This window comes from Tenrec ecaudatus, chromosome 10, assembly GCF_050624435.1.
Source record: "Tenrec ecaudatus isolate mTenEca1 chromosome 10, mTenEca1.hap1, whole genome shotgun sequence".
Lineage (NCBI taxonomy): Eukaryota > Metazoa > Chordata > Mammalia > Afrosoricida > Tenrecidae > Tenrec > Tenrec ecaudatus.
This window is the reverse complement of record NC_134539.1, coordinates 41,597,774-41,613,468: the sequence shown is the minus strand read 5'-3', so window position 1 is coordinate 41,613,468 and position 15,695 is coordinate 41,597,774. Positions and strand designations below refer to the sequence as shown.

The 15,695-nt window shown below is 40.3% G+C and overlaps 1 non-coding gene across 1 annotated transcript; it reads left to right on the top strand.

Moving 5' to 3' along the window:
• Positions 1-487: 487 nt before the first annotated feature.
• On the top strand, positions 488-646 carry LOC142460291 (U1 spliceosomal RNA). The gene has a single exon (XR_012786528.1). It is a non-coding gene; the product is annotated as a U1 spliceosomal RNA (small nuclear RNA).
• The last annotated feature ends 15,049 nt before the right edge of the window (positions 647-15,695 follow it).

Genomic DNA, 15,695 nt, shown 5'->3' with positions numbered 1-15,695 from the left:
CTCTTCCACCCTTCAAGTTCATGGTAATCTCACTACAACATGGAAGGAGTTAAGGATACACCGTACCTACATTATAGCTTAATGGCAAGTACAAATAAGATTACTCAATCAGCTATGGTAAACTGATTTTCAGTTGTTTCTAGTTTATCTGCAGTCTTACAATTAGACTGCAGCCTATCTTTTAGAATTTTGGGTCCCACAGAGATCTTTTCCAATTAGGAAGTTAGCTTTTCCAAAAATGGTGTTTAGTAAATATGGAGAAAAAGAATCAATGCTTTTGAATTATGGTGCTAGCAAAGAATAATGAAAGTGCAAAGGACTGACTAAAGAACAAATAGATATGTCCTAGAAGTACAGCCAAATGCTCATTAGGAGCAAGGATGGCAAGACTTCCTTCTATGAACTTTCACAGTGTTATCAGGGAAGACCAATCCCCGAAGGACATTATACTTCATAAAGTCGAAGGTCAGTGAAAAAGAGGAAGCCCATGTTTACCTGGCAGGGGAGAGACCATGATCATGAAGGTGGCTTTCCCAGGGTGAGGCTCACCCATTGTGCTCTGTATGTGCTGACCCCTGCGATTTCCCCAGATGTGGGGGACTCGGGTGCATAATTTGTGGTAGTGGGGGACTGAGGAAGACCTTTAAGGAACTGGATTGACACAATGACTGCAACCCTGGCTTCAAACATAACTATTGTGGGGATGGTGAAGATTAGGGCAAGCCTTCATTCTGTTGTTCATGGGGTCCCTAAGAATAGAAACTGACTGGATACCTCCTAACAACAACTTAGCAATCAGCTATTCCACCTCGGTATGTTTTCCCTGAATATTTTCTTATTCAGCTAATGTAGATTAGCATGACCTTAAAGAATTTTTTATTTTCCTTTCCAAACAGGGCTTCCTTCCATGTCTTTCCTTTAAGGGCTCATCCCTTTTCATTTATATGTAGTTTACTACATGTATATTGAAATATTGTCAATTAATATGGCCCTTCTAGCCACAATTCCTTATGGTCTATTATCATTCTGGACCCTATACCTACGGCTATAATCCCATTTTTTTGAGGGAGATATCTGCCATGCTAATGGACAGGATTAAATCTCTAAACAAAGTCACACCTTTTGTTACCGTGGGGATATGGTCCACTGAATGACAAAAGCCACACCTCAAAGTCATTCTTTGGAATATGAGAGCCATCTAGGACACAGAGAAATCCCAGAAACATTGGAAGAAGAGCAAGTTCAACAAGCAAGGAAGACAAGAGGCACCAGAGGCTCTAGCATGGAAACTATGGGATAGAACATAGCAACAGTACCGAGATTGTGGGACTGTGAGGCAGAGTGACAGGCAGGCTTCCTGGTCCTCAGAGGCAGAGACCAAAGGACCGTGGGGTCGAAGAGGTGGAGGGCTGGGGAGGGACTTGGCCGCTGGCTGAGGAGAGGGGTTGCTGTGGACCACTGCCTGTGTCTTTTTTATTGTTTATCGACCCTGACTTTCGGTAACCATTTAACTTCCATAATAAGTATTCATAATTGTGAGTATGGTCTGTGAGTTCTGTGTGGCCATTGCTAGAAATTACTGAAAGTAGCACACAAGTAGAGTGTCATGTGAGGAATGGTGGTGGCAGATTAAGTAGAGAAAGATGGAGAGTTGAGGCATGCCAGACTCCTGGCCCCTCCCTGGCAATCGGGAGTCCAGAACAGGTTGGGTCTGCCCACGCCTCTGCTGTTGTTTACTGCAGACATTCTCCAGAGTGTACAAAAGTTTCTATGACATAAAAATCACTAAAAAGTCACTGTGTGAGCCCATAATCTCTTAAAAGTTCTTACTTATTCCTAATCCATAAATTTGTAAAAAGAGGCCTGAATTAAAAACTGGCTCGGTGCTTCTATCAGGCAAAGTACTGAACTTGGTAAGCATTCTTTTTCTCAGTCGTGAAATGAGAATAATAATAACAATAAATGTATAGAACTACGGTAAATAAATGAAGAAACAGAAGAGCTGATGCATATATACATAACAGTTTTGCAGAATATACTAGTTCCTTCCTCTTGACCTGTTTTAATATCCTTCTGTATTAATAGAGTAACCACATTTCTATGAATTTTTCTTTGGGAAAATATTGCACTTTCAGCCTATCATTTACTTGACAGTCATATCAGCCTGTGAAAATCCTGTGTAATCTTCTCTTTCAGCCAGAAAGACAGTAAATATATCAATACTCAAAGTGTTTGGGCTGGGAGACTGGTTACTGACCCACGCAATTAAATTTCTTAGACTCTGAGCTTCTAAGACATGGGTAAACAAAATCCATTTTTAACAGCATTTAAATTGCCGAACACACATTCTGTTTTTTATTAACCAATGAATCAGCGTTTTCAGCAAAAATGTGTGATTGCCAAAACACTGCATTTATTATAGAATTAATCATTCATTACCATAAATTTTATTAATCACATCCAAATAAATCTCCTAATCAGAGCCCCTAATCAGTGTGGATTAATTAGTTACCACCCAGAATTAGTATTCGTCGTGCATAATCAAAGCAAAGTAGATATTCATTCTCAGACATAAATGGAAGTTTTGCTCAAGTTTTATAATTTCAGGATAACTCAGGCTCCTTCACTCCCTCCAAAACCACACAGCGCCTGCTGCCTGGTGGTCGCTCGATTCTGAACGATGGAGACCCTCTGTGGCAGAGGAGAATAGCCCCTGGCGTTTTCAAGGTGACACTAGTGATGGAAGCCAACTGCCATGTCTTTCCCCACCGAGTGGCTTGTGGGTTCGTGGCTACACTGAACGCAATACCGGACTAGATCATGTCTAAAATGCTTTCCTCTGTAAATGCTCTTCCCATTCCTGAGCAACGTCAGGTGCATTTTGTGTACTCCACCTCTGCAATCATGCTAAATTGCCCTTCAGTTTTCGGTCTTACGCGCAATGAGTGTTCTGTGTTTATCAGGTTGTGGAGAGCGGTGTTAAGGACACTTTGTTCCCATATATTGAAATGCAGCTGTGATTGTGTGTCCTTCGCCTTTGACCCTTGCTGCGGTGTAGCACAAAAGCCAAATGGATCTCATTATTGGGACTGTGTGGGCTCCCAAATCACAAGTGGTGTTAGGCATCTTAGGGTACATGCTCTGCTTTAAAGCAATGATTACACAAGAGTTTCATATCCTTTTCAAGTTTTTGTTTGTTGTTTGGGGCTCTTGTAGTCGCTAGGATAACTACAGGTATTTTTTATGTCTCTTTGCTCCTCACCCAGTCTTGCAGTTGTGCTCAGATAAATCAACAGAAAGGTGGGCAGGTCAAACCCATCAGCCACGCAGAAGGAAAAAGGTGAGGCATTCTGCTTTCTTGCAGATGTAGCGCCTCAGAAACCCGACCTGGGGTTTCTATGAGTCATCTTCAACTAGATGGCAGTGGATTTGGTTAAGTTTTGAATGAAGTGTGTATTTTTCTGGATCTTGTTTTTCTAATAGGTGAATAAATGTAATATGATTTAGCAAAATCCCTGAGTAAGATGCAATATGCAGTAAGCCTGACGGTTACAAACACATCAGACTCATGGACTACTTATAGGATTCTTAAACCCACACCCACGTAGTCAGTTCCAGACACACGGTATTTAAGCCACTGGGGTGCTTTGGAGTATTTTCTTGAGGGCTAATGAAGCCTTGCGACCGTCTGGGTTAGGATGAGGCTGCTAAGAACCACAGTGTGGGATTCAAACACATCAGTTTCTCCTCAGGAGAAAGATAAGGCTGTTGCTCTCATTTGTTTTGTTTTGTTTTTAAAGAAGGAAAGAAGGAACTCAGAAACACAATCAAGGTAACTAATTAATAGTTTCGTGGTGTTTTTGGGGGGAGAGGGGAGAGAAGCTGATAATGAGTACAAGGAAGAAGAGAATGTTCTAAAATTGATGGTAGTAATGTTTGCACAGCTCTTTGCACTATGTTTAAGCGATTGAGTTATGTGATATGTGAATTATATGTCAATAAAACCGTGAACATAAAAATAAATAAAAATGTACAGTCTTGGTCGCCCTGTACGGGGTTGCTGTGAGTCAGAATCAACTCAACGGTAAGGAGCTGAGCTCTGGGAAAGTAGGACTGAAGGAGAAGCACATGCATCTTCCCAACTTCCCGACAGAGTCAACTGACAGAAACACGTAGGAAAGATTCTCATTCAAAACCCAGGAGCTACTTGCACCATGTATTTTATAAATTTAAACACATGGCCTCCTACTTCTGCATTACCATTTTGAAACTTGCTTTTTTGTTCACAATATTGTATCTTGGTGGTCTATCCATATGGATGCATGTTGTTGATTTTAATTGATGATATCATTCATTAAGGAACCTGAGAGGCACATTTATCAAGCACTCAACTGCTAACCCAAAGTCTGGAGAACTGAACACACCCAGCTGTCCCCTGGAAGAAAGATGAGGGATCTGTGCTGGTAAATATTTAGGAACCCTCTGTGCAGGTCTCATCTACATCAGCAGGTTTTTATATGCCATTGCTTGATTGTATTATACATTTTTATTCCTCTAGTTGAAGCTATTCCCTTCATGCCAATCCCCATCCAATTGATTCATGGTAGGGTGGTCCTACCAGGCCACCAACTAAAGTCTGAGAGGCCTAGGTTCTAACAAAGATGTAGGGAAAGCTCAAGGCAAAAAAGCCCCTGTTCTAACTAGAAATCATCTTACCATGTTCAGGCTGTCTCATCTCATAGAAGCAAGAAGGTGAAACATTGTTTTCTATGTGTTTGACAACACCCACAGTGTTGCCTCTATATTGAGCTCATTCTCGTCTTTGTGCAGGGCTGGGTAGGGCAGGGCAGGGCAGGGCAGGGCTGGGTAGGGCAGGGCAGGGCAGGGCTGGGTAGGGCAGGGCAGGGCAGGGCTGGGTAGGGCAGGGCAGGGCAGGGCTGGGTAGGGCAGGGCAGGGCAGGTCTGGGTAGGGCAGGGCAGGGCAGGGCTGGGTAGGGCAGGGCAGGGCAGGGCAGGGCTGGGTAGGGCAGGGCAGGGCAGGGCTGGGTAGGGCAGGGCAGGGCAGGGCTGGGTAGGGCAGGGCAGGGCAGGGCTGGGTAGGGCAGGGCAGGGCAGGGCTGGGTAGGGCAGGGCAGGGCAGGCTTCCTTAGCTGCCTATTAAAAGAATGGGATGCAAGGGAGTATGGGAAAAAGAGTGGGGAAGAGCTACTTGAAATATAGGCTTCCCTCCTGCACAGTTTTATAATTTAAATCCACTATGACATTGAATAATTAGGGAAGCAAATTTCCATTACTTAGGGAGCTACTCATAATTGGGACTCTGAACCCTCTAGTCCTCACCTTTACTCTCCCGGAAACTGTTGCCTTGCTCATAAGGGCTTTAATAATGCCATTATTGGGTCTTAGCAGACAGAGTATTTCGACATTTTTGGAAATAAGTAATATGAACTTCTTTGAAAAGATTCATTAGATATGTTTTCTAGTAAGAAAATGGCATTCTTCTTTATGAGCTTGTCATTTTATTGTTTTAAATGCATCTAATGGTAGACTCTGATAGCAATTAACCAAGAAGAGGGAACATTTGAACCATTTGCATAGTTACTAAAGTTGGTGAACACTATATTTTCTGTCGCAAATATCCAAATCAAGACAAACAGGGCAAACAATTATTTACAAATCACAATTTTACAACATAAGAAGAATTATATAAAAGTTTATGCATATGTATCTATAAGAGGATACATTTATAAATTACAACATAAAATCAAAATACTCACTTGGATCTATAGTACCAAAGAAACCCTGGTGGCATAAAGCTTATTCATTTGGCTGCTAGCCAAAAGGTCAGCAGTTTGAAGCCAACAGTGGCTCCACAGGAAAAAGATGAGGCTTTCTACCCCTGCCTAGAGTGGCAGTCTTGGAACAAGGTTGGGCTACCTGTCCTATCAGCACTCTATGAGTTGGCATAGACTAGATGGCAGTGAGTGTGTGTGCTTTTAAATAACAACAAATAAAAGTGACTCAGGGGGAATCCATCACAAGGTTGGATAGCACACATACACACACACACACACACACACACGGGATGAACAACAGAAATGTAGGTGAAGGGAAACAACGGACAGTGTACATTACAAAATAATAAAAAAACAATATATAATTGATTAAGGATTCAAAGGGTGGGAGGTTGGAGGAGGATGGGGAAAAGAGGAGCTTATACCAAGGGCTCAAGTAGAAATAAAATGTTTTCAAAACAATGATGGAAACATATGTACAAATATGCTTGATGTTACTGATGTTTGGAATGTTATAAGAGGTGTAATAGCCCTCAATAAAATGATTTTAAACAAACAACAGTGGCCCAACATTTTGACCCCAAAATGCTCAAATTATAGAAGAATATCATTAATATTACATGCAAGTAAAATTTTGCTGAAGATCATTGAACAATGGGTGTAGTATTACAGGGAGCTCCCACAGGTGCTGGCTCAATTCAGAAGAGGACAGGGAAAATGGGATATTATATCATTGTCTGAAAGCCAAGAATACCAGAAAGATGTTTACTTGTGTTTTAATTGACTGTATGAATCATAGCAAACTATGGATAGCTCTAGAACAATGAATTTCCAAGACACTTAATTGTGCTCATGTTCAACTTGTGCAGGATTAAGAGACATTTCTTTGAATAGAACAAGAGAATGTCACGTGCGTTAAAATCAGGAAAGGTGTGTGTTAGTGTTGTACCCATTCATAGTTATTCAATTTGTATGCTGAGAAAATAATCAGAGAAGCTGGAATAAATGAAGAATAGTGCAGGAATGGAGGACGGTTTATTAATAGCCTCCGATGTGCCGATGACATAACCTTGCTTGTTGAAAGTGAGGAGGACTTGAAGCACTTGCTAATAAAGATTAAGAACTGCAGCCTTCAGTGTGGATTACAACTCAGTGTGAAGAAAACCAAAATCTTCACAACTGGACCAATAGGTAACATCATGATCAATGGAGAAAAGATTGAAGTTGCCAAAGATTTTGTCTTGCTTGTATCCACAATCAATGCTCATGAAGCAGCAGTCAAGATCAAAGGATATAAACATTGGGTAAATCTGCTGCACAAGATCTCTTTAAAGTGTTAAAAATCAATGATGTTACTTTGAGGACCAGAGTGGACCTGATCCAATCCATGGTATGTTCAATCGCCTCATATGGATGTGAAAAAAGTTGGATACTGAACAAGGAAGATAGAAGCAAACTTGTTGCATTTTACTTATGATGCTGGAGAAGAATATTGAACATCAAGGATGATGTTAAAACACAAAAATCTGTTTTGGAAGCACTACAGCCAGAATCCGACTTAGAGGAAAGGAAGTGGTTTTAGGAATGTCGAGTTACTGGAGTTGGACGTCATCCTTGGTAAAGCACAGGGGTGGCAAAAATAGGAAGCGTCTATATGATATTGCTGGACACAGTTGCTGGAACAATGGGCTCAAACATCGTAATTGTAAGGATGGTGGACAGCACTGAATGACACTAGACAACAACAACATAAGAATTTCCGATGGGATAATTGTTTCATATTTTAAAATATTACATACAGAACCAGAATAACTTACATTGTTCCACATCATCCGAATTTGTCTAAACCCATTAAAAATGAATTTTGAATCTTTTCTCTGGTACCTCATCAGAGTAGTTTTTGCTGTTGTGTTTAGTTCTGAGCATCTATTAATTGACTTTGCAAGAGACTTTGCTTTCGTCCACGATGCTTAGCAAGGCCACTAGCACTTGCCTTGACCGCTGGTCTCTGGCCATCTGTTTTATGGTGAACGATGGCTTTAAAAACCTTTTTCCAGGAAGCCACTTCCCTTGTGTAGCTATTGCTGCTGTTGAGTGCCTGTTGATCTGACTTACAGCAACCGGGTGCCCACCTGAACGAAACATTCCCGATCCTGCACCAGACTCACATTTTTTGTATTCGAGCACACTGTCACGGCCACTGTGTCCACTCATCTCTTGGTGCACCTATCTCTTTTTCACGGACCTCCGACTTTACCAAACATGATGGCCGCTCTCCCTGACAACATGTCCAAAATGCATGAGACCAAGTCTCGCCATTCTCCCCTCCAAAGAGTGGTCTGGCTGCACTTCGCCCAAGACAGAGTTGTTTGTTCTCCTGGCAGTTCATGGTACTGTCCATGTTCTTGTCCAACACCACCACTCACATGGCTCTCTGCTCCTTCTAGGGCATAACCCGAACTAAGTGAATCAGTCCACACTCACAACAACCCTGTGGACAAAAGTCTAAGGCCCCTTTGGGGTTTTGGAGCTTTAAAAAGAATTGTTTTTTACCCTGACCAACTTTAAATCTTTAAGGGAGGGGACAGCCTCATTGTTCTTTTGCTGAGTGGCTGTTGGATTCAAAACATTAACCTTATGGCTAGAAACTCGATGACTAGCCTGTTATGCCACCAGGTTCCTCCTTATATGCTCATCACTCTCCCTTCCTGCCATCCAGTGAATCCCGACTCAGAGCAGCCCTCAAAGACAGACTAGAGCTGCCTCCATGAAACTGCAAGACCACAACTTTCTGAAAATAGAGAGCCTCATCTTTCTCCAGCTGATGGTTTCAAACTGGTGACCTTGCAGTTTGCAGTCCAGTGCATAGCTCACGGTGCCACCCAGGGCTCCAGCTTCTAGCCAGATTGCTCATTATAGAATATTTACAATTTAGCACTGTGAGTTCTCCCCTCAGCCACATCTTCCCTGTCCTATACTACCACAAAAGCCTCAATCCAGAAGCATCACACAAACTTATCTTAACGCACAGTCCCATTTGGGCTATGCAGAGCACTCGTAAGCTTCTTGTGGCCTTCATGGGCTTACAGAAAATCTCCAAGTCTGTATCACCTTAGTGAACTAGGAAGATTAAAACAATGTTCTTTGTCTTCTACAGAGGACGCTACCTCCCAAAGTTACCAAGTCTTGTTGTTGTTGTTGTTAGGTGCCATCAGGTCAGTTGTGACCCATAGCAATCCTACTACAAAACTGAATATTGCACGGTCCTCCATCATCCTCCCAACTGCTCCTATGCCTACGGCCTTTGTTGCAGCCACAGTGTCAATTCATCTCCGGGAGGGCCTTCCTCGTTCTCACTGCCCCTCCGCCTTACCCAGCACGATGGCCTTCTCCGGAGCATCACACTGGCTTTGCTGTTAAATGCACAAATTGTAAAAGGTCGAGCCAGATAGTCACTCATTTGTGTAACAGCTCAACCATTTACGCACATACCTAGATGAGACCAAAAGCAAACCTTGCCTTGTGGGAAAAAATAAGGCAGAAAAAGATGACTAGCCTTAGTTCCTCAAAGCAGAAAGAAAATGTGATTTAAAAAAATAGAAGTGAAACATGAGAGAGAGAAATAGAAGGGGAAGAGTGGATTATAATTTATTAATTTGACGGGAACTTAGATGATAGAATTTTTTTAAATGGGTTTATGGGCATATACTTCACATATCGTACAATTTAATCATTCAATCATTTTAGATTTATGCAATAATCCTCACAATCAATTTTAGAATATTTTCTTCTAATACTCATTATTGTTAGTTTACCTTCTCCCCATATTCTTCCCCGCCATGTCCTTAGTCATTTATCAATCCAGTTACTGTCTCTTTAGGATCTAGAGTCTAGATCCAATTATTTTGGATTTTCTATACAGAAAACCATACAAAATATAAACTGGAAACAAATAAACAAATAAACTAATAAGAATTACTGGACAAATAGAAAAACCTGACTCAAAAAGAAAGCATGGGATTTTAATGAAAAGGGAATGTGCAATTTTGAAGAAAACAGTGTTAAAATACATGTACATGTTGCTTACTACTAGGGATACAGATATATACTCTGTGACCCCATAATTCCACTCCTGGGCAAATATCCAAGTACCCAGTTTGCAGAAGACGGGGGATGAGAGTAGAAGCCCCGAGTTCATTTACAGGGTCCCCACATGGACGTAAGACTCCAGTACATTCCCTCTGACCACAGTTGTGGGGTGTGAACAGTCTCAAGACATAGCACATAGTACATTGATGTAGGCATCGGCTTCTCTGAAAGCAAGCAGCTATCTAAGTGAGGTGGTAGCTAAATTACATGGAAGAAGCATACAGGCCTATCTGAGTCAAACATTGATTGTAAAGAATGAAATCCATATCCAGAGGAAGGAACAGCATTCGAGTTTAAATCCTGAACATTGATTTGCAGAAGAGCATGGGTGTCAGTGAGTGCTCAAGACTCATTGGCAGAGTCCCCCAAGGGGACTAAAGCTCTGGGGATCAGTGATTGGAAAGGAAGGGGTCTCATTATCAGACAAAGTGCATCGCAAGGCAGATCGCTATAGTTGCATGTAGGTTAGAATGTGACCCCTTGCCATTTTTATCCAGTGTACACTTGATCCAGTTTATGATATTATCTGCTTTCTTTTTCATTGAGTTTTTCCTTAGTTGTACTCTGCCATTGTTACTGAGTTGTTTGGTTTTTGTTTGAATTTATATGTTGTTGTTTTTTAATATAAAATCCAGGACAAGTAAATCTACAGAGACAACAACTGAACTAATAGTTTCCTATTGTCGTGGTGGGTTGGTTAACAACAATGAGCACAAGGACAAAGAAATCTCCTAAAATTGATTGTGATGATAATTATACAACTCTTTTGAATATGACTAACTATTGAAATGTATGACATACATTTTTAATTAATGGGTTTAATTAAATGGGTTTCTAACCACAGTTATTGAGTCTAGAATTTACAATACATCACAAAAGAGATTATGGCTAGAAGGACCATAGTGTGACTGACAATGTCTCAATTCTAGAATTTTCATTTCAACATTTTTTTCAAATTTTATTGTTATTTATTATATTTCCTTCGTTCCTGAACCTATTTTGAAAACTACTTTTATCTTTCTTAAAAGTAAGTAATGTTAGGTAGTGCCAAACACGGAAGAGTTGTATGCAAAACCTTTAACAACCAGAGAGCATGATTCTTAACCCCTGACATCACAGAGAGCCAGAAACTGAGGGACTCACATGCACCATGCGTGTAGAGCTGATTCAGTCGCATATATGAGTATATCTGGAACCAGGATGCAACCATGGTTTGACGCTAGTGGCCACACTCTTCCTTTGAATGCTTGTATTTCTCATCTGAGAGTCATCCACATATGTTATTTCCATCACATTTCTAACGGGACTCCTATGGATGGATAATGAAGCCTACAACTCTTATCTTTTCCTTCATATCGTTTGTCACTTTGCCATTTAGTTCCACACTTGGATATTTTCTCAAGGCAATTTTTTAGTTCTCCTATTAGAGTTCTAAATGTTGTAAATCTATTTTGGATCTTTTAGAAGCTTCTCTTGATCTCTGATTGTCATGTCTATACCATTTCAGACATCTGAATGCAATGCTTATAAAGAAGGGACTTTTGAGATCTACCTCCCTAATAGTTGGTTCAGAGAGCAGGAGCAATGGAAGAACTGTGCCAATCCACCATTACATATGCCATCTACGGAGCTCAGGGCGAGTGTCTGTTATCATCATCACTAGCATTCAGGGAAGAGAAATACATAAATTTGTTTTTGGAAAATTGCCCTGAAAGTGAATACAGCCTGCAAACCTCATGAGCAAGGTTGTGCTGTTCCCTGCATATTATATTGAGGCCAAAACAGGCCATGCCAAAACACATAAACAAAAAACCACAGACAAAAAATGTAAAATAGTTAGATTCTCTTTTGAAACGAAACTACTGGATTCTTACTATGCCAAAGAGAAAAAATCAGTGAAAAATAATTGACAAAATCAGGAACTATTTTTTCTCTGCTTCAATGTTGAGCCAAGAGTAAAGGTTTAATTGCTATGACTTCCAAACAAGTTGTAGGGTAATTTAGAGGGAGAGATTTTAAAACAGTGCTGTCATTGATTCATCAGCCCTCTGTGTTAGACAGGGTCCTCTAGAGAGACAAAACCAGATTGCTAATATATATATACACAGATGGATAGATACATAGCACAAGAAATAAACAGTCAGCCAGATGACAGGATCTGACAGTCCCCAGTTCAAGAGATATAAATTCCTATTGTGTGGCAAAGCAGGCCTTGAAGGAACCTCAAGTTACAGCAACACAGTCCAGGGGTTAGGTGTCCCACAGGTAGTGTAGCTTGCAAATTGAGACACAGAACAAGCAAGTCACCCGCACACTGGTCTTATGATCAAAGAGTAAGAGATAAGAAAGGCGAGGCTCGTTGATCCATTTATCGTTCCACCCTTTTATTAATCCCACATGTGTTTATCGGCCAGATTGGCGCAATAAACTAACTGCCTCAGCTAAGCTTAAGCATCTTTTGCCTTAATACTCTCAACCGAACATAGAAATAATAGCATCTACTTCACAGTGCTAAACATGTTAGTTACTATGAGAAAACATATGAAGTCGAAGAACTAATGGACTAGAGCAGGAGAAAAACAGCATGGAGAACACCAGCTTGTAGCTATAGCTGACAGACTGTTTATGGGCACAAAGCCTCACCTTTGTAAATACATGGAGGTAACTGTGGAAGGGTTATGGGAGAATACAAACAGGTCCTGAGTGTACGCATTGGGATAAGAATAGTAACTTAAAATAATAATGTTCTCACACCTTTGTTTATCTCTGCAGCCTAGTGACAACTGTACATCTGACAAAAAAAGTTATGCTTAGTATACTTGTTTATAAGGGCAATCTGTTTATAACCCAACTTAGAGAGGTAAGAATCTATTGCCTACACAACAACGCATTTGTAAAATATCTCATTATGATACAGAAGGAATAATCATAGCCTAAAATTGTAAGATCCATCAGATATCAGTAGAGAGTTAAAATTATCATAAACCATGTTCCATTTGAGTTATAGCATACTCATCTCTAAAGTAGAATGACTGCATGATCTACATCATAGAACTTGCATAAAGACTGAATATCATAATACATGTAAAGTGACACATAGTGGATATTCATAAAAGAAATGGAGAATAAAACCAAAAATTAGTCCCTTTAGGGTAGTGTTCTTTGTGTTTGATTTAGTATATGCTAAAATGTATACGTTGGTGGAGGGGAAAAATAGCTTAAGTCTCACAGTTCTTATACAAAATTGCAAAACAATACAAAATAAAAATGCCAAAGAGCTGGTTACAACTCATAGTGACCCATGCGTTAGAGAATAGAATTACTCCATAGGTTTTTCACAGAGGTAGAAAAGTAGGTTTTCGCCAGGCCCTTTTTGTCCGCAGCACTTCTAGGTGGATTTGAACTACGAGACTCTCACCATTCCAAACCCAGCCAAATCCACCACCACAGAATTGATTCTAACTCACAGCATCTTATGGTACACGAGTAGAATTGCTCAGTAAGGTGTCCAAGATTGTAAATCTCTGCAAAAGCATATAGTCTCGCTGTTCTTCCTTGGGGCCACTAGTGGACGTGAGAGTTTCTGAGACTGTAACTCTTTAGGGGAGTTGAACGCCTCCTCTTTCTCCTGAAGAGAAGCAGCTAAGAGTTTGGAACTGCCAACCTGTGATTGGCTGACCAACTCGTAACCACGACGCCACCAGGGCTCCTGTTGAACCTGCCGGATGCCCACAACTGTAGTACTCCAGAATGGCAGTGCCCTCAGCGCAGTGGAGATCCTCCATCGCCAAGAATTTCCCTTTGCAGTTGATTGATCTCTCCAACAGGCAGAATTTTCTTCACTGGAGACTGCCTTCTCTCTACATTCCTACAAACGCCCACTTATCATCTCGTGGTCAATTTCATCTTAATTCTTCTCTGTACCTAAAAACCACTAGATATACACACTATCCATCAAAATTAGTAGGCAGTTCTCTAAAAGTGTGTATTAGTTCATGAGAGAACCTTGGTGGTCAGGCCCAAGGCCTCCACCTGGGCACTAGTAACGGACCCCCTGGTTCCATGGGGCAGCCACCTCAAGTCTGACAACTCTGATAGTTTCCCGTCTTTTCTAACATCTAGGGATCTCCATTGGTCTTTATTTTCCCTTTTAATTCAGCTATTAACCCTTTTAAAAGTTATATTTCCCCATCATTTCTAAGCATTGGTACCAGGTTTCTTTTGCATTAGCTGAGTCTACTATTTTGCTTGAGCTGCTACATTTAGGCCAATATAACTCATAATTAAAGTATCTGTTTTTCAATGACAGCAACAATGCCTTTATTTCTCAAAGCTAGCAATTTGTACCTGAAAGAAGCATCCATTTCTTAAAGAAATATTCAGTTCACATCCTTAACTTTGCCATTCATCAAAGCAACTTGCTCTTAGGTTACATCCTAAAGTTAACTCTGATGATTTATCAGTCCCAATAACTCTTGACAAGAGTTCTCTTTCTGCCTAAACCCATAGGTAATATGGAGCGTCTTCCTAGGATAATGTGTGCACTTAGAAGGCAATGTCCCACGTGCCAACAAAGGGGAAGAGCTACGTGTGCTCAGGAATGAGAGAGCTTTCATTTGCCCAGTTTGTACTTTGTCGGGATCCTGATTCTCTTGCTAATCAAAGTCCCTTCACTTTAGTTTGGAGACACAGATTATGAATATTCCTTTGTGCTGCCCAGTAGAGTTAAGGAGCAGCCTTCCTCTTTTGTGAAGGCGGCTTTACTAGGATTAATTAATAATGGATAAAAGGCAGCAATTAAGTGTGACACAATCAGTTACAACTTTCTGGAGAAATTGAATCTGGTGTTAATTTTGTAATCGATGATGACACATAGAAATCAATTTCACTTGATCATTTATGTTTGCAGCTGCCCTTCACACCCAAACCAACTCATGAGAGACAACTGTTGGCACCTGGAATGTGCAGTGATTCTCGTGACTACGAGTGGTATCTTTTTAGAGCCAGCAAGTTCTTCATGAATTTCCATAGTTAGTTGCATTCAATTCATTCCTTTTCAGGCCTCTATTTATCTTGAATGTCTTATATAAATAAAATCCAATAAGAGTCACAATAGAGCCAATATGGGAGAAAAACAAATGTTTGCCAGTTGTGACAGTTATATAGGCTAAAATAAAATTGGTAAAATACCATCAATTCAAACCATTAAAGAGAATGTATCTAATTTTCTCATTCTGTAATAGTAAACAATTTTTATTTATGCTTTTGAATACATTTTTAACCTATACAAGCTTTAGGTAAAAAAATTATCCTCTTTACAGGGAGATCTTTAGGTACCTTTGTGTATTTTATAAGTATATTCTATAGATACTATTTAAAATAGAACTGATTTTCTAAAAACAGTTATGTAATCTTACATGTGGAATTCAAATGTAGATTCAAAAATAAGGTGTCCAAATTATGAAGAGGAAGTAGAAAAATACAATAATTGTCAATAAAATTCGTAGTAGTTATAATCTTGGTTATGATGTACTGTTTCCTTTTAAAGCTCTATTCTCTATAAAAAGACAACAAAAAGAACAGTAAGTAACTACCCCTCTCACTACCCAAGCTATTGGCACAGGTGGGACGGTTAAGGTAATGCTAGGCTCTCCTGCGACATAGGCTTGGGGATAGACACTATCAGCCTCTCAGAGAAGCTGATATGGCAAAAGACTAATGAATCACAAGGGCAAAGAGAGATACCTGGAT